General features: G+C 40.8%; 1 pseudogene; it reads right to left on the reverse strand.

The window, feature by feature from the left end:
- Positions 1-18,742: 18,742 nt before the first annotated feature.
- On the reverse strand, positions 18,743-19,284 carry LOC142440099 (large ribosomal subunit protein eL19-like; annotated as a pseudogene).
- Positions 19,285-23,748: the final 4,464 nt, after the last annotated feature.

A 23,748-nucleotide genomic window follows, 5' to 3' on the forward strand; every position in this document is an offset into this window, starting at 1 on the left:
GAAGCCAAAGGATGTCAGGTGTGCCGCTCCCCATGATATCCCTGCAGTACTCACTGTGTCTGAACTGACATTGCTTCCAGGTTATCAACGGACAATTATTTTGGACAATTTTAACCAGCGATCATCATTATATATAGGTTTGTTAATTTATTTTTTAAATTTGTGGAATAATGACTTTTCACCACTACTTGACTGTCTGTTTGTCGTACTGTGGTGGTTTATGTGTTTTTGTGATGCTGGAAGCGATGTGACCAGTATTTCAAATACCAGCAGAGTTGCCCAGAGTGAATAAGTTTCAGCAGAGCTTCTGGGTTAAGAACAGATTATAAGGATGGCAAAGGCTGTCCATTCAGAGGAAAAAGTCACTGAAGATCTTAAGAATAGCATGGAACCATTGCTTGACACTGAAAACCTCAAGAATAGAAGCAGAGCCTTATCAGAGATACTGCCATAATCTGAGCCCATCAAGTCAAGGTTCTCAGCACACGACTGAGGAAGAGCTGCCTTCTCAATGTAAAGTCAACCATAGGGATGTGGATGGAGAAAATCCTCGGGAGTAAAGTCTCAGGACCTTCATTTGCTAGAGCATGATTCAAACACGAGAAGAAATAGCTACAAACATCTATTCACAATCAGAACTTATAATGTACAAAACATAAATCTAGGAACATTAGAAGTTGTCAAAAATGAAATGGATGCATGAAGAACAATGTTCTAGGTGTTAGTGAGCTGAAATTGACTGATATTGACCATTTTGAATCAGAAAATCTTATGGTTGATTTTGGAGTGGTGTTCTCATCATCCTCAAAAACGGTGTTTCAAGATCTATCTGGAAGTACAATGTTATAATAGGATAATATTTATTCACATGGAAATCCAGTCAATTAAACTAGGATACAAGTTTATGCACTGTCCAGTTAAGCTTGAGATTGAAGAATTTTTACCAACATCTTCAATTGGAAGTGGGTTGAGCATACAATCAATGCACATTGATAATTATTGGAGATTTGAATGCAAAAGTTGGAAACAAAGATGAGGGAACATTAGAAAATATGACCTTGGTGATAAACATGAACTGGAAATCACATAATAGAATTTTGCAAGACCAATGACTTCTGCATCACAAATATCTTCTTTCTTACAACAAAAAGTCAAATACAAACATGGACTTCTCCAGATGAAATAAGCAGAAACCAATTGACTATATTTGTGGAAAGAACTGATGAAGAAAATGAACATCAACAGGTAAAACGAGACCAGAGACTGACTGTAAAACTGACCATCAGTTGCTAATATGTAAGTTCAGGTTGAACCAGAAGAAAATCAAAACAAGCCCACAAGAGCAAACATTAAGCCTTGAGTCTACCCTTCCTGAATTCCGAGATATTTCAAGAACAGATTTGCTGCATTGAACACTAATGACGGAAGACTAGATAAGCTGGCACAGGACACCAAGAACATCATTCACGAAGAAAGCAAAAGGGAGGAGGAAGGAAAAGATCAAAATGGATGTCAGAAGACACTTTAAAACTTGCTTTTAGTCAAAGTTGAGGCAAATGGAAGAAATAATGAAGTAATAAAAAGATGAACAGAAAATTCCAAAGGGCAGCTTGAGAAGACAAGTAAAATAATCTAATGACGTGTGCAACGACCGAGAGTTGGAAAACCAAGAAGGAAGAGCACGCACAGCGTATATTAAGCTGAAAGAGCTCAAGAAAAAAAAATCAAACCTACAGTTGCAATATTGAAAGATTCTAATATTCAGAATATTGAACTATTCAAGAAGAATCAAAAGAAGACGGAAAGAATATACCGAGTCACGGTACCAAAAAGAACTAGCTGACATTCAATCATTTTAAGATGTAGCATATAATCAAGGAGCAATGATACAGAAGGAAAGTTCAAGATGCACTGAGGCATTAGCAAAACAAACCAAAACAAAACAATTGGCTCCAGGAACTGACAAAATATCAATTGAAATATTTCAAGTTAATGAAGCTCTGGAGACACTCATTCGAATATGCCAAGAATTTTGAAAGAGAGCTACCTGGCAAATTGACTTTCAGAAATTCATCTTCCAAATAAAGGTGACTCAAAGGAATGTACAAATTATAGAACAATATTGTTTATATCACATGTAAGAAAAGTTCCCTGAAGATGTTTTCACAATGGTAGAGGCTGGGAACTGCCAGGAATTCTGGTTGGATTAACAAAAACATAGAACAAGGGATATCTGAGGTCAGATGGATTTTAGCTGAAAGTAGAGACTACCAGAAAGATATTTTCTTGTGTTTGATTGTGCAAAGACATTCAACTGTGTGGACAAAACGATGGACAGGCTTGAGCACATTAAGAATTCCAGAACACTTCCTTGTGTTTATGCTGAACCTGTACATCAAGAAGGAATTGTGGGACTGGAACAGGGAATAATGCATAGTTTAAAAATCTAGAAAGTTTTGAGTCAGATTAGTATCCTCTCATCATAGGTATTCAATATCGATGCTGAGAAAATACTTAGAGAAGCAGATTTATGTGAAGATATAACATCAGAATTAAAGGAAGGCTTATTAATCACCTAAGATCTGCTGATCACACAGCTTTATTTGTTGACAGTGAGGAGGAATTGAAGTACTTGCTGATGAAAATAAAGAATTGTAGACTTAGTATGGATTATAATTCATTGTAAAGACAACCCAAATCCTCACTACTGGACCAATAGGTAACATCATCATAAACGGAGAAAAGGCTGAAGTTATCAAGGATCTTGCCTAGTATTCACCATGAATGCTCACACAAGCACCTGTCCAGAGATCAAATGATGCATTTCATTGGGTAAAGCTGCTGCACACGATCTCTTCAAAGTGCTGGACAGCAAGGAGGTTACTTTGAACACTAATAAGCCCTTGACCCAAGCTATGGTATTTCCAATTGCTTCGTATGCATGGAAGAGTCGGACATTGAATAAGGAAGACTGAAGAAGAATCGACGCACTTTGCTGACAAAGAATACTGAGCATACCATGGAAGGCCAGAAGAACAGCCAGATCTGTCCTGAAAAAGTACAAGCAGAATGCTTCTTAAAAGCAGGAGTGGCACGACTTTGTCTCATGTACTTTGACATGTCATCCGGAGAGACCAGTCTCTGGACAAGGACATCATGCTTGGTAAATCAGAGGGACAGTGACAAGATGGATCGACAAAGCGACTGGAACAATGGACACAGGACGGGGCGGTGTTTTCTTCTGTTGTGCACGGGGTCACTGTGAGTCAGGACTGGCTTGGCATCACCTAACAATAACAAAAAATGTCTCTTCATGCTTTGAAGCAGAAAAGCATATACAAATGCATACATGCACTGATATCTCCAGTCCTGTCCTTTCCACTGTTCCCCTTGTGCTCTGTTGTTGTTAGTTCTTGAGTTCACGCTAACTCGTAGTAATCTCGTGTGCAACAGAACAAACTGTTCAGTGGTTGGTCCTGTGTCATCTTCTTGCTTATTGGTACTTGAGTCTGTTGTTTGGACTATTGTGTCAATTCATCATTTTCAGGATGTTTGTAGACTTTCGACTTGATCAACCATAACAAACGTTGCTGTTAGGTACAACAGATTTGATTCCAACCACTATTAACTTCCTGTAACAAAGTTAAACGACTCCATAGAATATCCTAGACAGTGCTTTTTATAGGAACAAATCACTGGTACATTCTCTTTGGGGCCTCTACGTGTGTCCAAATGGACAACCTGCAGGTGAGTAGCTAAATGCCTAACCCTCGAGCCTCTTCTGGGTAAGATAGATTCAACTATATTCCCCTCACTACTTACTCCTTTCTAAAGACCTCTGCTGGCAAAGTGGGTTATGCACTGGATTGCCAACTGGTTGATTGAGAGGTGGAGAGGCCCTCAGCAGCTCTCCAGGACGGAAAGAGAAGACTGATGGGAGGAATGCTAAGTCAAGTTGACTAGATGGAAGTGAGTTTGAGTTATGAGGGCTTGGGTATCTATAAACACCAAACCCAACTCATTGCCATCAAGTCTGGGCACACTATAGTGACCCTACCAGAGATGGTACCGGTAAATATGCTTCTATGAGTTTCCAAGATGACAACTCTTTATGGGAGTAGAAAGCCTCATCTTTCTCCTAAGAAACAGCTGGTAGTTTCCAACAGCGTGCTGCCCTGGCTGTTAGCAGGACAACAAGTAACTGCTAGACCCCAGAGCTTCTTAGTGAATATCTATAGGCATTGTCTATAACTGTGCACACAAAGTGATTTATTACATTTGTAAATATATGAATATATTATATGCATTTCACATAAATATGTCTAGCATAATCCCATACATGTATTTATATGTGCGTGCACATAAGTGATTTATTACATATGTGAATATCTGAATATATTATATTATTTAATACAAATATGTATCACATATGCCAAAAAATGTATCTATATGTGTATGCACATAAATTCATATGTTTCCCCCATACCTATATAACCTATATATTTACCGATGTAACCACACACATACTTTTGTTGTGCTTTATCCTTTGTCATATATATACTAGTTATATGCTGGGCTGAGAACTGCATGGCCAGCAGTTTGAAGCCATCAGCAACTCCAAGGGAGAAAACTGGGCTTTCTGTTCCTATAAACGGTTATCGTCTGAGAAACCTACAGGGTGTCGCCATGAGTCAGCTTTGTCTCAATGGCAGTTTGATTTTGGTTTTTAGTTTTACATAATTTTATTCGTACAGAGTCTGTGATAGTTGGGCTTTGTTTCATCTTGGTTGGGACAGGATTCTTACTGGTTTGGCAGTTGAGGTAAAAAAAATACCTCACAATGGGACCTGACATGATGCAATAAACTCCATTATGGGATCTGCTGGGAGCAGCCAAGCAGTCATAAGAAAATTAGGATGGAGTGCACCCAAAGCAGTTTCTTTGGGAATGTGGCCTACATCCTATGTATAAATTGACACCTTGGAAAAACCTTGTTTGATGGGTTTTGTTTGTTCGTTTCTGTATCTGGCTCATCAACCTCCAGTGTTTGGACGTGAACCAACAGTCTGCCATATTGTCTGTCAACTCTGACACCTACAGTGGCTTGTCATTTGACCTGCAAAACGTGGATTCATTTTCCTCTGATGTCTGTGGCATTCCTGCCTTTCCTAGGTTTATTAGCCCTTGAGGCTATGGGAGTTAGGAGAAGCCTACAATTTAACATCGAACCCTCAGACTTTAAACCAACCTAAACTCACCCACTTCTGTAACTGTGTGAGCCATTTTTGAAGTGTCTTTTCCATATTACAAGTCTAAATGTCACTGGTTTGGCTTCTTTAGAGAACTCAGCCTAACACAGTGTCCTCACTTCCTTTGGACAAATTGTGCTGGCATTCTCCACATATCCTTTCCTATCACATTAATTTGTGTCTGCTATCATATGTAAGTAAAATTTTGTGGAAATAATTTTAAAACAGCTGCATAAGTATAGTTTTTGCAGGACAACATCGTATCCTTTTTACCATTCTTGTTCGGTTTATATGCTGAGCAAGTAATCTGAAAAATAAAAGGACTATCTTCAGCGTGATGTAGCATTAGCACTGGAAGATGATGTATTAACAACCTCTGATATTCAGATGACACAACATACTTTGGAATAATCACTTGCTTATGAAATTCAGAGGCAGCCTCCAGTATGGATTGCAACTCAATGTAAAACAAACAAAGAAACAAGCAAACTCAAAACTGGGCCAATAGACAATATCCTGATAAATGGAGAAGGGATTGTAGTTGTCAAGGATTTCGTGTTACTTGGATTTACAATCAACACTCATGTAAACAGAAGGCAAGAAATCAGATGCTATGTTGCACTGGACACATCTCCTACCCAAGATCTCTTTAAAGTGTTACAGAGCATAGGTGTCACTCTGAGAACTAAGGCCTGCCTGACCCAAGCCAGGATATTCTTTCTCTTTTTTGTTAAATCATTTTATTGGGGGCTTGTACAATGCTTATCACAATCCATACATCCATCCATTGTGTCAAGCACATTTGTACATTTGTTGCCATCATCCTTCTCAAAACATTTGCCTTCTACTTGAGCCCTTTGTATCAGATCCTCATTTGTTCTCCTACCTCCCCGCTCCCCTCTCCCTCATGAACCCTTTATAATTTATAAATTATTTCATATCTTACACTGTCCAGCTACTTCATATATATGTGGAAGTTAGACAATGAATAAGGAAGACCCAAGAAAAACCGTGCATTTGAATTATAGTGTTAGCAACTATCGAGAGGACCATGGAATGCCAGAAGAGCAAACTAACCTGTCTTGGATAAAACTGGAGCTGGAATGCCTCTTAGAAGTGAGGATGGCAAGGATTGGTCTCACATGTCTGGGACATGTGATCAGAAGAGATGCATCCATGGAGAGGATATCATGATTGATACAATAGGGGGTCAGTGAAAAAGGAGAAAACCTTTCATGGAATAAATTGACAGACTGGCTGCAACAATTTGCTAAAACATAACAATTTTGAGAATGGTAGAATCAGGTAATCTTTGGTGCCTTCGCGTAGGAACTGCCTGATGACAATTAATAAAAACAATGAACGCCAACTAGAACGGGGTTTTCCACCTTCCTTCTGCCGGGACCCTTTCATGCAGGTCCTCATGGTATGGTGACCCCCAACCATAACATTATTTTTGTTGCTACTTCATCACTGTCATTTTGCTACTGTTTTGAATCAGGCCACCCCTGTGAAAGGGTCATTCGACCCAAAGGGGTCATGACCCATAGGTTGAGAACCGCTGCTCTAGCAATGACTCTTCTCCCTTTGCCTGTCACCCATGGTAACCATCAAGAATGTGGCTTTCCCTGAGCTTGCCTCGTCTTCACTTTTTAGAAATGTGGTGTTATGTAATGTCTGCCTCGTGTGCTTGAATTATTCACACACATCACATCTTCTAAATTCATCCACGACAGACATTCCATGGTCTCATTATGTTTTTAGCAATAGTATTTTATTGTATGTAGCTATTTCTATTTCTTTAGTATTACATAAAATCTTTAAATTAAATTTTGCTTCCAGAAAAGAAATTGTTTTATTGGAACTAACATAGACAAGGACTCACATTTTGGTTCTTGTAGCTCCTAACTTCTTAAAAATAGACATTTCTAAATCAAACTCAAACATAATAACCATATAACCAAAACTAAATCACTGCCACTGCCATCAAATCAATTCCTATTTGTGATACTCCTATAGGAGATGCTAGAACTGTCCCTGTAGGTTTCCAAGACTGCAATTCTTCAGGACAGTCAAAAGCACCATCTTTATCCTGTGGAGGGGGCTGGTGGTTTTGAACTGGTGACCTTGTGGGTAGTAGCACAATGAATAACCACTATGCCACCAGCGCTCCTAATAATCATATAAAATCGATCTTCACTTAAGATGTTACATGTTTCTGGCATCTATGATTTTAAGTTTTCTAATATAAAGACTTAAACATTCTTCTTAATTTTTTTAGAAGTGAGTGTTTTTTATTAATAAATCTTTTTATTGGGGCTCACACAACTCTTATCACAATCAGTACATACATCAATTGAGCAAAGCACCCTTATACATTTGTTGCACTCGTCATTCTCAAATTTCACCTTCCACTTGGGTTCCTGGAATCAGCTTGGTTTCCCTTTTCCCCCCTCCCCCTTCCTCTCCATTCCCCCCTTCCCCCTGGTCCCTTAATAGTTTATAAATAATTATTATATCTTATCTTACACTGCCCGGCATCTTCCTTCACCCACCTCCTCATTGCCCATCTCCCAGAGAGGAGGTTACACATAGATCTCCAAGATCGGTTCTCCCTTTCTACACCCCCTTCCCTCCTGGTGTCGCCACTCCTACCGCAGGTGTTGAGGGGTTCATCCATCCTAGATTCCCTGTGTTTCCAGATGCCTACTGCACCTCTGTACATCCTCTGGTATAACCAGTTCCGCAAGGTAGAATTGGGGTCATGATAATTGGGAAGGGAGGAAGCGTTCAGGAACTAGAGGAAGGTTTTAAGTTTCATTATTGCTACACTGAACCCTGAGTGACTCATCTCCTCCCCACTACTCCTCTGGAAGGGATGTCCAGCTGTCTACAGATGGGCATTGGGTCCCCATCACGCACTCCCCCTCATTCAAGGTGATGTGATTTCTACCCCTCCCCCCGCCTTTGTTGTTTGAGACCTGGTCTCCTCTGCCCTTCACGATCACCTATGTTGGTGTGCTGCTTCCGTGTGGGCTTTGTTGCTTCTTGGCTAGATGGCCGCTTGTTTGCTTTCAAGCCTTTAAGTCCCCAGATGCTATATCACTTAGTAGCCGGGCACCATCAGCCTTCTTCACCACACTTGCTTATGCACACTTTTGTCTTCAGCGATTATGCGAGGAAGGTGATCACACAATGATTGTTTTTGTTCCTTGGTGTCTGCTACATGGTCCATTCAACACCTTGTATTCGCTTAGGCCGCGTGCTTCTTCTCTGTGGGCTTTGTTGCTTCTGAGCTAGATGGTCACTTGTTTGCCTTCAAGCCTTTAAGACCCCCAGACATTATATCTTTTTGATAGCCGGGCACCATCAGCTTTCTTCACCACGTTTGCTTTCACACACGTCTGCCTTCAGTGATCATGTCGGGAAGGTGGGTATCATGCAGTGACCGTTTAGCAGGGTGAGGTGCTATTGTATTGGGGGAGTATGCATGGGGAGGCCCAATGTCCATCTGCTACCCTACTACTGAACCTATAAATATATGCACATAGGTCTATTGCCCCCATAATCCGGTATGGGGTGAACAGGGTACTAACCCACCCGGGGGAGAGTATTTCTTGTGTCCCCACAGAACTGGAACATGCATATGGACCCCACCACGACACACCAAACAAGGAGGGCAACGTAAAGTACAGAGGACTACACAAAGAGGCTGGATGACACGCTAGCCCAAACCAGAATTAGGCCGACCCCCACATTCGAAGGGACTACCACAGAAAACAAAAAAAAAATCATCTGGAGTGGGAAAGGAACTGACCCACCACACCACATCCAGAAGGAAGCTGAAACAAAGGAAGGAGAAAGGACGTAGTGGAGTACACCTGGGCCCACCAAGCCCAAGGACGATAGGCCAGCTCAAAGGGCTCATTGTACAGGGAGGACCATACAGCTGGCCACACTGCGAGATATGACATCCTGCACCAACCCATGGCCCTACACGGAACAGCACCTGAGACACAGTGGGAGATGTGCAATTGAGCTGACCCCACCACACTGAGGCAAACACTGGGGGCGTGCAATGGAGCAGTGGGGGAAGCAGAGCAAAGGGATCCCAAGGGAGTTTAAAGGATGGATTTTGGGGCCAGGATGTGGCACCACACAAGTTTCATCTAGAAAACACTCCTATAGGCCAACAAACTGACCTTGAACTACTAGCAATTTTTCTTTTAATTTTTGCTACCTTTTTGTTTTGTCTTTTTTTTACCTTGTAAATTTTGTATGTTAGTGACTTTTCTGATTATCAGCATGCTGGTGTTGCTGCTGTCGAAGCCATGTTCATATGTGCCACTTAGGCACTGTCAAAGTCATCTGCATTTGCATGCACATATTACTATATCAGCAGGTCCACCTAGACAAGATAGGCTGGACAAATAATGAGAGAAGAAAATAACGGGACCAACGGTCCTGGAGGGACATGAGAGCATGGGAGGTAGGGGAAGGGAGGAGGTGTCGCCCAACACAGGGACAAGGGAACAGCGAGTGGTTCAAAACCAGAGGAGGGCAGGGAGGGGAGGACTGGTAGGGAGTGCCAAGGGCAAGGTCACTGAGAGGAATTACTGAAACTAGAATGAAGGCTGAACATGGTAGTGGGACAGTAGGAAAGGAAATAGAGGAAAGGAGTAGGAGGCAACGTGCATACAGAGAAGCCTAAATACAGACATGTACATATGTAAACATTCTTCTTAAGCTTGGATGCTTTGCATGAAGATTTATTTGTAGACAAGGAGTTCACTTTTGTAACATCACTTTGTCCACCTTTCCCCCAACGGTCTACAAAGTCCTAGGTTTTATGTTTTGTTTTTGGTGTGTGTGTGTGTGTGTGTGTGTGTGTGTGTGTGTGTGTGTGTGTGTGTGTTTAAGCTATTTTCTCCTAAAAGGATTCAAAGTGCTCCAGGGAAGGACCACTGGTTTGAAGGGATACACACAATTGTGTAATTTCTGGCTCTAGTAATTTCTACTTTGCCTGGAATTTTAACAATAATCTTGAGGTTTTATACGTTGAACAGACTACTAACTCTTCAGTGGCAGCAGTAACTGACTTGAATATTCTGGAGAGAACTAGACCTGTGAATGGGAGGGAAACATTTTTTTTTTATTTTAACAAAAGACTCCATCCTGAATTATAAATTGCCTTTTCTTAGAGAAGTTGCCTGAATAAGTATATATAATAACTTCTCTAATGTATGGACATAGTACTATGAAAAACAACAGCAGCAACAAAAAGAACAGCATTCAGCAGTACAGGAGTAAAGCTCTCATAATAACTGTAGTTTACCCACACTGCACATGTATAATCTTTGTGATTACTAGCTACTAAATTAAGTCGCATACCTTAATAGAAATTATGTGTAATGTGGGTGAACTAGAGTTTATTATAACAATTTTAACTTGAGTTTCCTGACATCTGTGGCATTCTAAGCAGTTAGGGTGAATGTTGTTTTCCTTTTCGTATTTTCTGAAACAGAAGAAAAAATGCATAAATTTAAGAAAGTGACCACTATCTAATTATATTTATATGTAAGAGATGTATATAATTTTCCCATATTTATTTCAGTTATGTGTGTAATCAGGTTCACATCATGAATATGCATTCATATCAGTGCTCGGCAATGGAGAAGGAAAGCACTGGAATTACAAAAATAAAGAAGGCACAATTCCTATGACCGACATAATTCTCACCTTCCAAGTAAGGGGCAAGGCTATTGTCTCACATAGCACCACCATATGTCTGTCCCTGGAGGCTTACATGTTGCAAAAATGATGAATAGATTTCAACAGAGTTTTCAAAGAACAGAATAGAAAGAAAGGCCCAGTGGTCTATTCACAAAGCTAAACAAAGCAAAGAGTCAACAAAAGCTCTGTGTATCATAAGAGTTTGATCCTATTGTGCATCTGGTTAACATGAGCTGGGGTTCAATTTAACAACAGCTAATAGCAATAGCAACAACATGAGGGAAAGAAACTTCAGAGTGTTGGGAAAATGAGTATCTATGAAATAAAGGCAAGACAAAGTGATCAGGACTTGAAAAGCAAGCTCATTGGATATTTACAACAACCCAGTGACTTAGGTGTGATTGTAAATTCTGTGTCCTAGAACAGAACCCTGATAGAATTGGGAAAGTCGGGTGAAATATAATCGATGTACTGGAAGCATCAAGAGAGCAGAGAGGAACGGCTTGGGGAAGTGAGACGTGGAGGGCAGATTCATCTTTGTGGGAACAAGACTTGGTTGGTTCTGGTGAAAAAGTTGATGGACCCTGTTCCAGAAAGTGAAGTAGAGAGGAGGCAATAGATACATGTAGATTAATGACTACACTGATATAGAAATATGTAGATTAATGGCTAAACACCATGTATAGATGAACTGGATGTCATTAGTGAAGAAAATAGATAAGAGTGAATATATTTCTTTTGTTGGTAAAATTAAATGCTTGATAAAATGAAACGACTAGAGAGAGCAGAATGGGTAGGAGGGTAAGCGCAGCTTTCTTATGATCTTACACAGACATATACATATACGCATATATAATAATTATTCTACAACTGCTTTGATTTTCCATGATGTGTATTACTTGTCTCAAAGGACAGAAAATAATAATATTTTTAAGCATGTCAATTTCTTTCAACAGGACTGTCAAACCTCCTTTAAGAATCTCTGGCTTCTTTAAGTTAAGAATAAGTTAGTTGCAACAGGCAGAGTTGAGAGGAGTCTTAGAACCTCTGTTTATAGGTGATGTGAGTTGGAATGGACTTGGAATTAGCGGGTTTCTGGAGAGTGAGCTAAGTCGGCCACTGTGGGGTCCTGGGACCAGCTTTCTCCTGGCTGCACAACTCAGCTGGGCAGTGGCATTGGCAGGATGAGAGCAAGTCCTGATGAAAGGCTGGTGAAGGAACCAGAGTCTTCAGTTACCCTCAATTGACTAGGGCCGAAGACGTCATTTGCTGAAATCTTAAGGTTTCAACTTCAACTCCTACTGCAGTTTCCTTTTATGGCTCAGCAGCTGTCAATAGAATTCATGGTGTTGTTGTTAGATGCCATCGACTCAGTCCCAGCCATCAGAGAATGCAACACCACTAGTCCAGTGCCAATGAGGCTTTCAGCAAGTGACAATGTTCTGATGCTCTCCATAGGGCTAATCCCCCTGAAGTGGACAACCTGTTTCCTCTGTGCTGTCTGTCCTTGGTCTAGAATCTCTGATGAAGTCTGCTCACTTACAGTAACTCTGAGGATATTTGAAACACCAGCTTTCAGCACCCCCGCAACGCACAAGCCACCACAGCACAACAGAAAAGTGGTGGCTCTACTTCCTAGTGGCTATTTGAAAATGGTAGGTAGCTGACTCTCAGATTGGCAGATCCTTTTTTTGTGTCAATCTCAAATTTTTTCTTGTTCTAAGACACACAACTGGGCCTATTTTCCAACCCCTTTCTCATAGGGGTCTGGTCATATAACACTTATGAACAATGAAGGGGGAAATGTGGTTCTGTTCAGGGGATGGGCACTTGGGAAGTAGATGTGCCTCTTCCTGGCTTGCTCTCCTTGGCCTATTAAAGGGCCATCTATCAATGATCATGAAGCTCCTGGGAATAGTGGGAATGCAAGGTAGAAGGGGACTTTGTTTTGCATCATCTTGTGGACTGCCCTGGCATTGTCAGGACAGCATTGGATTTTTAACTGCAAGGTCAGAAGTTCAAATCCATTAGCTGCCCCTCAGGAGAAAAGGTGACTCTGCTCTCTTAAAGTTTTATGGTCTTGACAACGCTAACTCTGAGGAAGAATCACCTGGATGGCCATGTGTGTTTGAGGGGCCAGCCCACGGGGTGATCTGTCTTGAACAGACAGGAGAGGGGCGCTTACTTTACCTGGAGTACCTGGAAAGGGTCCTTCGAAGACATAAATCAGTTAACCAATGTGGAATGAGTGGTCTACGTGATTTTTCAATCAGATTTGTGTATTTGCAAAATCATAAATTTTATGAAGGACATATTTTAAGTCATTTTTAGAAGATATGCTTTGAAATAAACAAATCTGACCCCACCTCCCCCAAAAAAGATCGTGCTTGCAATTTCTGAATGGTACGATTTTATCAACTAGCCGGGAGGCAGTTGTTTTAAAGAACATCTGAGTAGAATGGAAAAGGGAATGTGAAAAATGTATATATTAATGGAATACCTGGTTGGTGCAAACTGTGAAATGTACTCATCTACTCATGAAACGACAGGAGGGTAGAGCCCACCTGGACATTCCTCAGCGCTACCAAGATTATTAAACTGTTGGTCTGGCTACATCAATGCCCTATGGGCTGTATTGAGAGATGTATTATCCCAGCAAACCTGTGACTGACATTCTCCATGATTATTATTGTAAAATTTCCCTGATAATTAACCTCTAATTTTTATGTGCACAGCATCCAGCGATGTAAGGATTGATTCCGTACATGTGAAAAATTTAGGTACTATGATATGGAGTTAGACTGGCCCAATATCCCTATCTCAACAGGACTTTAAAACTTTGTACCAGGCATTAATAAGAGAGAATATTCACAGCAGATCTTGATGCCTCAGGGGGATGGCCAAAAAGACTCTCTATCATAAGTGAACAGGGGTTTTGAAAATGAGCCAAAGGAAGATTTAAAAAAACAGGCAAACAAACAAAACCATAGCTCCAGGAATGGATTTTGGCCTCACACTAAATCCTAGCTCCAATTTAAGAACAATTAGTTCTGGTATCATGGCCCTGCTTGATAGTCACCCCCAGGAAAGGAACACAGAAGATACGAGTGTCATAGCAAAGTGTGGTGAAGAAATTTGGTGGTGCCTGGTAATCAGATAAAATAATGTCTGAGGTCTAAAAGGCTTTTCTCCAAATAAGCAGACATCCAAATGAAATTTCAACTAAGTCCACATGAAAGCACACCAATATCAATCAACAAGGGATGGTAAATCATAGAATCTGAAGTCAAAGGAGGGCATAGTATCAGAGACGCAAACGTGAGGATTTGGTTTACACAATTCTATGGGTGATAGTGGAACCACATAGGAAATAAGCCTCTAGTGATCTCCCTCTGTCCATAGTAGAGGGACAGGAGGGAAGTGTTACTCACCAGAGTTCATTGGAGAGATGACTCTGGGAGAACACCTGACTTGAACACTTACAACCTTGCCAGTTGAGCTGATGCACACTGGACCTGATCTGGTTTTCAACATCTTCTGTATTTTTGTTTGTTCATATTGGGATTTATTTAAAATGTTTTGTGTCATGGGGAGTCACCCTCTTGTGTTTGTGTGACATATTTTTCTGTTTTCAGTATATGAAACTCAGGATTGATAAACCTCTAAGGACAGCAAGTCAAATAAGGGTTTGGGGGGTGAGCAGAGTACACTGGTGGGGGTGGGGACAAGGGGGCTGATGCCAAGAAGTCCAGGAAGGAAAAGAATGTTTGAAAATTGATTGTGGAAGCAATAGTACAATGCTGCTTGATCTGATTGAGCTATGGCATGATATGCGATCTGTATTAGCTCCCAATTTAAAAAATTAAGATAGAAAGGCCTGGTGATCTGCTCCCCCCCCCCCCCACTGAAACCTCTGCAGAACACAGCTTGACTGTGTCGCAGGTGAGTCCACCATGCGACAGGCAGCCCACAACTCCGCATGGCCTCTCTAGTCATAATCCTTTTTTGCCAGAATCCCCTTTGTGGTGTAGTATTCAATCTAGCCACTGAAGCTATGGTTAGAATCCCACAGTGGAGAGAGGTCTCTATTGTACGACTGAGGTGGATGTTCCCTGGAGAATGTGGCCTGCTAAAAGAGCAGGACCTTCTCCGGTCCTCCCTTTGGTGAGCTCCGTTTCTTGACTGAGTGTGGGCAGAGGCAAGGACACCTGTTGTAACTCTCAGACATCGTTGGCTCCTCCTGCCTGACCTTCAGGTTTAGGATTTAACAGCACCCACAACCATGTGAAGCATTTCCTCACATTTTGTGAGTTTCTGTGAGACGATGCAATGTATTGCAGAACATAGGGATGGGAGGGCATACACAAAGGGGGGAGCATTGGGGGTGGGCGGTGGAGAATAGAGAGGTATAACATCTTGGAAAAGTTGGACCTTTGGGATATCTTTAATCTTCACGCCCTGGGACTACTCTAGTATTAAATCTTCTAAAAGAAATTACTACCTCGCCATGAATCTGAATGGACCCTGCAGCAACCTGAGAGAACATATTAGTGATAGCGACTTGGCAACCACAAGTATCTCTTGTTCTAGTCATTCATTCATTCCATTCTTCATTTAGTTCACCTTTTCTTTTTTTGTTTAATTTACTTATTTTGACACTTTATTGAAGATTGGTTGTCCATAGGTGGATGGATCTTCTTCAAAGTTCTTTTTTTAAACGTTTTATTGGGGCTCATACGACTCATCACAATCCATATATACATCAATTGTGTAAAGCACATCTGTACATTCTTTGCTCTCATCATTTTCAAAGCATTATGAAGTAGCAAATGCTGTATTCTATCTTAGAGGTATAATTATGAACAAGACAGAGATTCCATCCTTATGGAACTGATGGTTATAGGGAAAAAGAGAAGCTACATAGATGACTATACAAATGCAAATGTAATGACAAACAGTAGGTGGTATGACGAAAAAAGTATAATGAAATATGAGGAACAACACAGGCTTAAAACATAGATTGGGAATAGGCAGGGCTGTTTGTTCTGAAAGCAAGTCAAATTGCCATCTAACAAAGGAACAAGAGCTATTTTTGAGATGAGTGGGGTCGGGGTGAGACGTGTTCTGCGGAGTGCTACGGAGGTCTATGGGAGAGCTATGCAGGGCTGAGAGTGAAGAAAGTTGGTGGCTTAGATGAACCGGAGCGGTGTGAGGGACGCTGGAGCAAGAGGCAGGAGATGAAGTCAGATGTGGTGATGTAAGGCTTTGTGATCAGTATGATGTATTCCCCGACTGTCTTTGCTTTGTTTGAATAGCTCACTCTGGCTGGAGCGTGAACAGAGATGGTCTGGAGTTAGAGTGGACGGAGCTACTGATGTCCTCAGACAAAAGCAATGACAGTGCCTTAACCCAGTGGTGGAAGTAGAAATGGAGAGGAGCGGGTGGATTAAGAAGATATTTTCAAAGACTGAATTAACAAAGCAACCAGTGGTGGCATGGAGAGAATATTTTAGAGAGCTTATTTTTAAAGCTATTACTTAGTCCCTAAATTCCACAAAATAAAACTAATAGAACTGAGAATGTCTTCTATAACCTTGACATGGAATGCTCACTTTCTTCTCAATATTCAAATATTATTTCTGTACATGTATGCATATCTCAGATATTTTCTAGACTTTCTCCTTGTCTGTCTTCAATAAAAAGGGATTTCTGCACGTAACATAAAACTACAGTTCTTTACCATTAATTGAAATTTTATAGTAGTTTTCTTAGTATAAAGCAGATATAGTTTAAAACTCAGAAAGGGGATTCTGGATTTAGTGGTGGAAAGGTCTTAGGACAATGTATTCCAGATGAAAACTCAGCAAGACTGGAAAGCCCAGGTCCCTAAAGACTCTTACTTCACAGTTGCCTTTCTATTCCCCCAACCCCATCTCTCAACTCTGCAACTGGAGAATTCCTCCAAATTCCAGAATTTCTAATGCTTTTCCTGTATTCCCTCACAATTCCTAAGTGAATCAAATATCCTACCATCATTGCTTTCTTTTTACCTTATGCAAACTTCATTTACACCTCTTAAACAACCGTCGTTTAAAAATTGTACTTGCTGAAAGCCTGGGTTAATATACTCTATTTCACATTATTTTTCTTCCCACTTGCTAGTCTTCTCTTGTTGTTACTGGTATTTCATCAATTTGATTACTCCTTTCTCACTTTGGAAGATTATTAGTCTGCTATATTTAGGGGGCTAAAACTGAATTCACAAAGGGAAACTTTTAAGAGATTACTGGGAATGAACTCTTAACAGACAGTAAACAGCTAAGAGACTAGAATTAAGTGGGTTCAGCTATAAACAGTAGCAGTAAAATAAGCAAATGTCTCAGAATTTTATTCAGGAATTGTGGCAGTTGACATAAAAATCAAGAACACAACGGCACTAGAGTCGAACATAGGCTGTGCATACTATTCTCTCCAAGAATTTTTAGTTTTTCTTATTTCACTCAATCAAAATTATGTTGCACAGAAAACAGAAGAGAAGCTCATCTGCTCCACTTTGAGAAAAATAACAAAATTAGTAGTATTTTTCCATTTTCTTGACAGTATAAAATTCATTAGAGACGTTAATACATGTATGATTAAAAAAAAGCATTTTCTTAGGAGCTTGTACAGATAACATTACAAGCCATAGTTCTATTAGATCAAGCATGATTGTACAATTGCTGTCATCATCATTGATGATTAAAATTTTATCAGTTTGCATCTACTTGAGAACCACTCACTTTTAATTAATATGCACTTAATCACTCACAACTGGTCTTTCAATTTCATATATTAAAATACATATCAAAATCAATGCATATGTGGGTTGGCAATGTATATTCTTTATCTCTGTTCTAAAAATATAGATACCCAGTTACATGGTGATTTGCTTTCATAATTTTGTCCCAAGTCCAGTAGTTTCTCAGTAATGCATATTAGTAGACAGTAACAATTTATTACAGGATTTATTAGTAGACAGTAACAATTTATTACAAAACTAATTAGTTCTTTCTTCTTTGGGCCGATAAAACTATTTACTTAGACATTACTAAAAATTCCTTGCTGAAATTTAAACTTTTAAAATTTAAACTTTATAAGATGTTTGAGAAATGGTTTTGCCATCAAATGAATAGCAATAATGGAGATATTCTCATCATTCCAGCGATTATGTTATAGAGCAGAGTTGGCCTTACATATGGTTTGGTATTTCAGAGGCAGGAAGCTTAGATCATTGCATAATGACATTCTGGACAAAAAATAGATGAATTTTCTTTTGATCTTGAAATTTGGCTACTTATTAAAAGGCAGCAGAAGGGTGGTACTTGGAAATTATCAGCTCTTTTCCGTTTGATGTGAAAAGGGAGAGCTGGCTTGGTATAGAACAAGGGAAAGAGACCACAAGACTGAGACTAGTAACTAAAATACGAAATAAGAAATTTCGATGCACAACGATTGAATAGGGAAGACTGAAGACGAATTGGCTACGTTTGAATTATGGTGCTGGTGAAGAAAATGGAAAGTGCCATGGACTGCCAAACGAACAAACGCATCTGTCTTGGAAGAGGTGTAGCCATCACGTTCCTTAGGTGTGAGGATGGTGACACATGCTCCCCGCGCCCCACTCAACCCCCCCGCCAGGGGCAGGCCAACAAAGCTTGCTTTCATTGAGTGACTGTCAATAGAATTGCCGAGGCCACTATACAGAGAAGAGAGGGGGGAGTTTATTTCTTGGTCTCTTCCTCCTTTGACAGTGTCTTGATGAGCTCTTCTTTCTTGGCCTGGAGTCGCTCCTCTCGGCGTTTGCGTGCTTCCCTGCAAGCCTCAGCCTGGTCAGCCAGGAGCTTCTTGCACGCTTCGTCTGCCTTCAGCTTGTGGATGTGCTCCATGAGAATCCGCTTGTTCTTAAACACGTTCCCCTTCCCCTTCAGGGACAAGATGTGCTACCTGTGGCGGTCAATCTTCTTTGCCTCCCGGCATCTCCTGAGCAACCGGCGCAGAATCCCCATCCTCCTCATCCACGTGACCTTCTCGGGCACGCGAGCATTTGCAGTACCCTTTCGCTCACCTGTGCCCATATGCCTGCCCTTGCGGCGGGCGAGGGTGTGTTTGCGGCACCTGCCCGTGGAAGGTCACAGGCTGGAGATGCTAAGACCATCTTTGATCCGTTTCCGGTGTGCTGACAGGAGTTGGCACTGGCCATTTCATTGGTCTTTCTTCTCGCCACAGAGGGCGCTGGAGGCGAGCTCTTCTGCAGCCTGAGCATCTCATGGCAGCGCCGAAAGGAAAGGTGTGAGACGTACTTTTGATGTATCTTGAGGAGAAAGGAACACTGTGCTTGGTAAATTGGAAGGGTAGAGAAAAAGGGGAAGCCGTTGAAAGAGATGGATTGACACAATGCCTGCAACAAAAGAATCAAACATAACAATTGTGAGGATGGCGTTGGATTGGGCAGTGCTTCTTTCTGTTAAAAATAGGGTCACTATGAGTTGGAACCAACTTGATGGAACCTACCAACAACAACACCTAATATAGATCTTACCGATCATCAGCGTTAAAGAACTAGCCACCAAACTCATGCTAGTGAATACGCTCTGAATTAAGTTCAGCAGTTACATTTCTAGGAGTAATACGGGAGATGTTCTCCATTTAAAATCCTAGAATTCACTGAGTAAGGTTTCAGAAGAATAAAAAAAGTTATGATTGACTATCCATGCTGAAGTTGAGAACAGCGTCTCGGCGTGTACTTCTCATGTGATATATAAAATGGTTCTGCGGACCAACTATAGAATAAGAGAAAGGGCAATGGTGGATATAATTCTTCTGTTGGGATACACTTCGAGTATTGCAGGAACAAATGCCGGTATTTTTTCCATACAGGGATTAATTACATGGTCAACAGCTGGAATTTACAAGGAGGTATATTAAATAAAATAGCAGGCAAGTTTGAACTGCATTCCCACAAAAGCTATAAAATGGGAATACCAAGAGAACTGGCAAATGTAATCTTTCACCTATTTTCTTAGGCACAGCTGTTCATATACAGGTTGGGGAAATGGAAATTTGTGATTAGTAAACTGTGCAACCTCTTTGGAAATATTCAATAAAGAAAATTTTTGCAACTATCTTTTTTAAAAATCTGTGCCTCCGAATGGAAATGCCACAAGTTCATGTGAACTTGAGCAGGGGCAATTGATGTATTTGCCACCATTACAATTTTCATTGCTCAAGGGAATTCTTTCAGTTATTCATTCAGACTTTGGCCATATCCCCTTCTCTCATACATGATGCCTTCACAGATCTTGGAGCACCAATCAGTTCTTCCAGAATTTAACAAGTTTCTTTTTGAAAGTACAGTTTGGAATGATCAACAATGGAATTCAAGGCAAAGATAGATTCACAATGACTGTAGTTGTTGATCTATCATTATTCAAAAATCTTTGAAGGATGTCTCATTAACATCAGAACTAAATCTAAACTCATCACTAAAGCCAACAAACCCTTGCTGGACCTTCCTCTGTCTCTCTCCAACCTTTATTTCCTAACATCTTCTCCTGCTACTACAGGAAATCGCCTACCAGATTCAAAAGGTTGCACCAGCCTGATGGAATGTGGCCATCTCTGTGGAATGAATGTAACGGAGTCATTATAACTGACTGTAATAACTGTGTGCCTGAGTAGAAAGCCTCCTTTATCTTCTGAAGAGTGGCTTATGGTTTCAAACTGCCAACCTTGCAGACTGCAGCTCAACCCGTAGACACGATGGCACCAGCGCTCCTCTCCACATGGTATAGTGGCATTAAAATAAAAACCAAGGCTTTCAGTGAACTGCCTACATTGGAACAAACGAGGGAGGGAATAACTTGTTCATGTTCAGCCGTGCCATTCCTTTCAGAGACATAAGAATCCTCTTCACCCATTCTGGTTAAATTAATAATTTTTGGAAAATTCTCTACAGATGAGGCAGGGAAAAAAAGAACCACAAAATAACAGACAATTCACTAAAATAAAAGTATTTCTGCCTAATTGGGAGCTCAACATAATTCATTTTTTTCCTTTAGAGTTCAGCTTGCTGGGGAGGCTAAAGTTCTTTATTCACATTCCACCCAAGCAACCATCATCCACACCCACTTTCTTTTTAAAGGAAAACATTTACTTTTGTGACTTGGTTATAATGAAATACAAAGGACCTCTTTGTGTGTGAAATGAAACTGGGTGTGAACCTTTTAAGGAAAAATTAAAGAAGGATGTGTATGTGGGGGGTGAAATTCCCAAGACTTGCTCAGCTGTTCCTGCCTACCTTTAGAAACAAAGCGTCCCTGCCCAGCAAGGCCCATATGGTGTGGATCAGGGAGGGAAACAGCACTTTCAATGGCTCCCAACGGAGGGGTTCAAACAGAGCCGACTGGGACTGTGGAAAGTGCGAACTGCCAGGCACACAGGAAATCTTGATCAAGCAGCACCTAGTAGAGGTCTTCCACAAGACTGATCTCTTTCCTCCTGAAAATGTCTAGTTACAGGAAATTTCCAAGCAGAAAAGGAGAGTGAAGTTTAAGAATAAGGCAGCGAGGGATAACTCATGGAGGTGACCTGAGACCTGGAAGACATTCAGATGGGATTGGTGTTAAAACAAGTGTTACCTCTGTGAAATCGCACTCTCCAAGACAATTTCTGGAACGGGCTGGGAGACTATTACAATTCCCCTGTCGAGCACCTTCTCTACCAGCCTCCCAACTCTGATTTCTCAATGTCCTTCCTAAATATCCCCAATCCAGGGACCTTTCTCCCCAACTTGTAGACAACTGCTGCCTGTCCTATTCTGGAATCACCCTTCAGTTTTTCCCCTTTTGTCCTTTGAAGTTTTAGCTATTGTTCTTTATTCCCTGGGAACACTTATTTAACAAGGGGTCCATGCCTCCATTAATTGACAAATGAGAATTGTTGCACCACTGTACTTTGCTAAGGAAATTGAGCAGATAACCCATTATACATAAAGCTCACTGGTCTTTTCTCAACCTCGTACTCATTGCCCTCCCAGAAGAGCTAACACTACAGCTCTGACTTTTGCTTCTTGATAATCAGCACGCGCTCAGCACAGTTTTGAAACTGTGATCATAGTTTTTCTTCAATCTCTTTGACTAGTTTTTATGAGATTTTTTTCAGTCTTCTTATTTTTTTCAAATTTCTGACTGCCAGATCGATCTCTTATTGGACTACAATTGTTATTTTCCCCTGTCCTCTGTTCTTCCATCTTGGTACACCAATTATCACATCGGCCACAATAATTCTTTGGAGATATTTAATTATATGATATCGCTTCTGAACTTAAAACCCTTCAATGGTTTCCTATCTCAAATTCTTGATAATTTCTTCAAAATCCTGTGATATCCAACCCAACTGATTTCCCTAAACTGTGGTCCTCACACTCTCCCCACCAATCCTTCAAGTCCTGGCTCAAGGAGCCTTCACATGTGCCTTACTTTCTTGGGATGTCCCCCACCCCAGGTAGGCAGTTGGCTTACTATTCTCAAAGAACGAAGAATGGCTAAGCTGAGTTGACCACATCTCTTGCTATAGAATTAAGAGACACATGAAAAAATAAAACAGTCTTGAAAGACATGGTCCCAAGTTCCATGCCAGTCAGATTTTAATGGAAAGTAAAGTTGCAATCCTACATTTAAAAATGGACTGAACGCATCTTACCAGGGATCTATTTAATAATTAAATGCACAACTGGAAAATTGACTAGATGGCAGAGGGTTTGGAGTTTTCAAAAAATATATGTGGCAATTAAGACTTTGTAGCAACCTGACTGGGCCACGATTCTTGGTGGCTTCTCAGTTAAGATGTAGTTCTTCCCCATGGTGAGATCTAACATGATGTAATCACCTCAAAAATCAAATCTGTTACAAGCCTCCAATCAGGTTAAAGAACTCTCCTTGGACATGTGGCCTGCTTTCAAAATAAGTGGACACAGTGGAAAAGCTTCCTTGATTTTTGCTGGGTGTCGATCCTGTATCTGGTTCATCCTCTAACCTCTGGATCTTTGGACTTGAGCCAGGGACTTGTTGTATTTACTGCTGATGCTGGGAGGTGTTGGCAGACTGCCATCTTACTTCACAGTTTTGAATTCATTTGCCTGTGCGGCCATAAGCTTTTCACCTGACCTACCTACCTTGGATTTATCTACTTGAGTTGGGAAAAGCCTCCAGTCCGACATTTGACCCATGAACTTGGAATTTACCTGTCTCTGCAGCTGCGTGGGCCATTACATTGAAACAAACCTCTGTCTATATAGAGATTGATTTGATGGTAGAGGGTTTGCTTTTTTTATTGGTTCTACATACATATTTATAAGCTTCATTAATGTTGCTGCTTTAGAGAACCCAGCCTCAGACAGCACATTAAAAGGAGCTAGAACCTGAAAAACGATAGTTCATGATCCTGGAACCAAAAACAAACTCACAGCCATGAAATCGATTCTGACACCAGGGATGTAAAAGCACACAACCAGTTTGGAAAAATTTTTAACAATATTTTGTAGAGTTAAACATATATGTAACTTCTTGACTCAGGAGTTTTACTCCTAAATATTACACAGAAACATCAAAATATTTGCCCAGACAGCCATTGCAGTACATTGAGCTCCATAGAGACAGCGCCAGGCCAGGCAGAGCAGGACGGCAGTGGGCGACTCTGTGCCTCACGGACGAAATAAAAAGATAACAAC

Source organism: Tenrec ecaudatus, chromosome 2 (genome assembly GCF_050624435.1).
Source record: "Tenrec ecaudatus isolate mTenEca1 chromosome 2, mTenEca1.hap1, whole genome shotgun sequence".
NCBI lineage: Eukaryota > Metazoa > Chordata > Mammalia > Afrosoricida > Tenrecidae > Tenrec > Tenrec ecaudatus.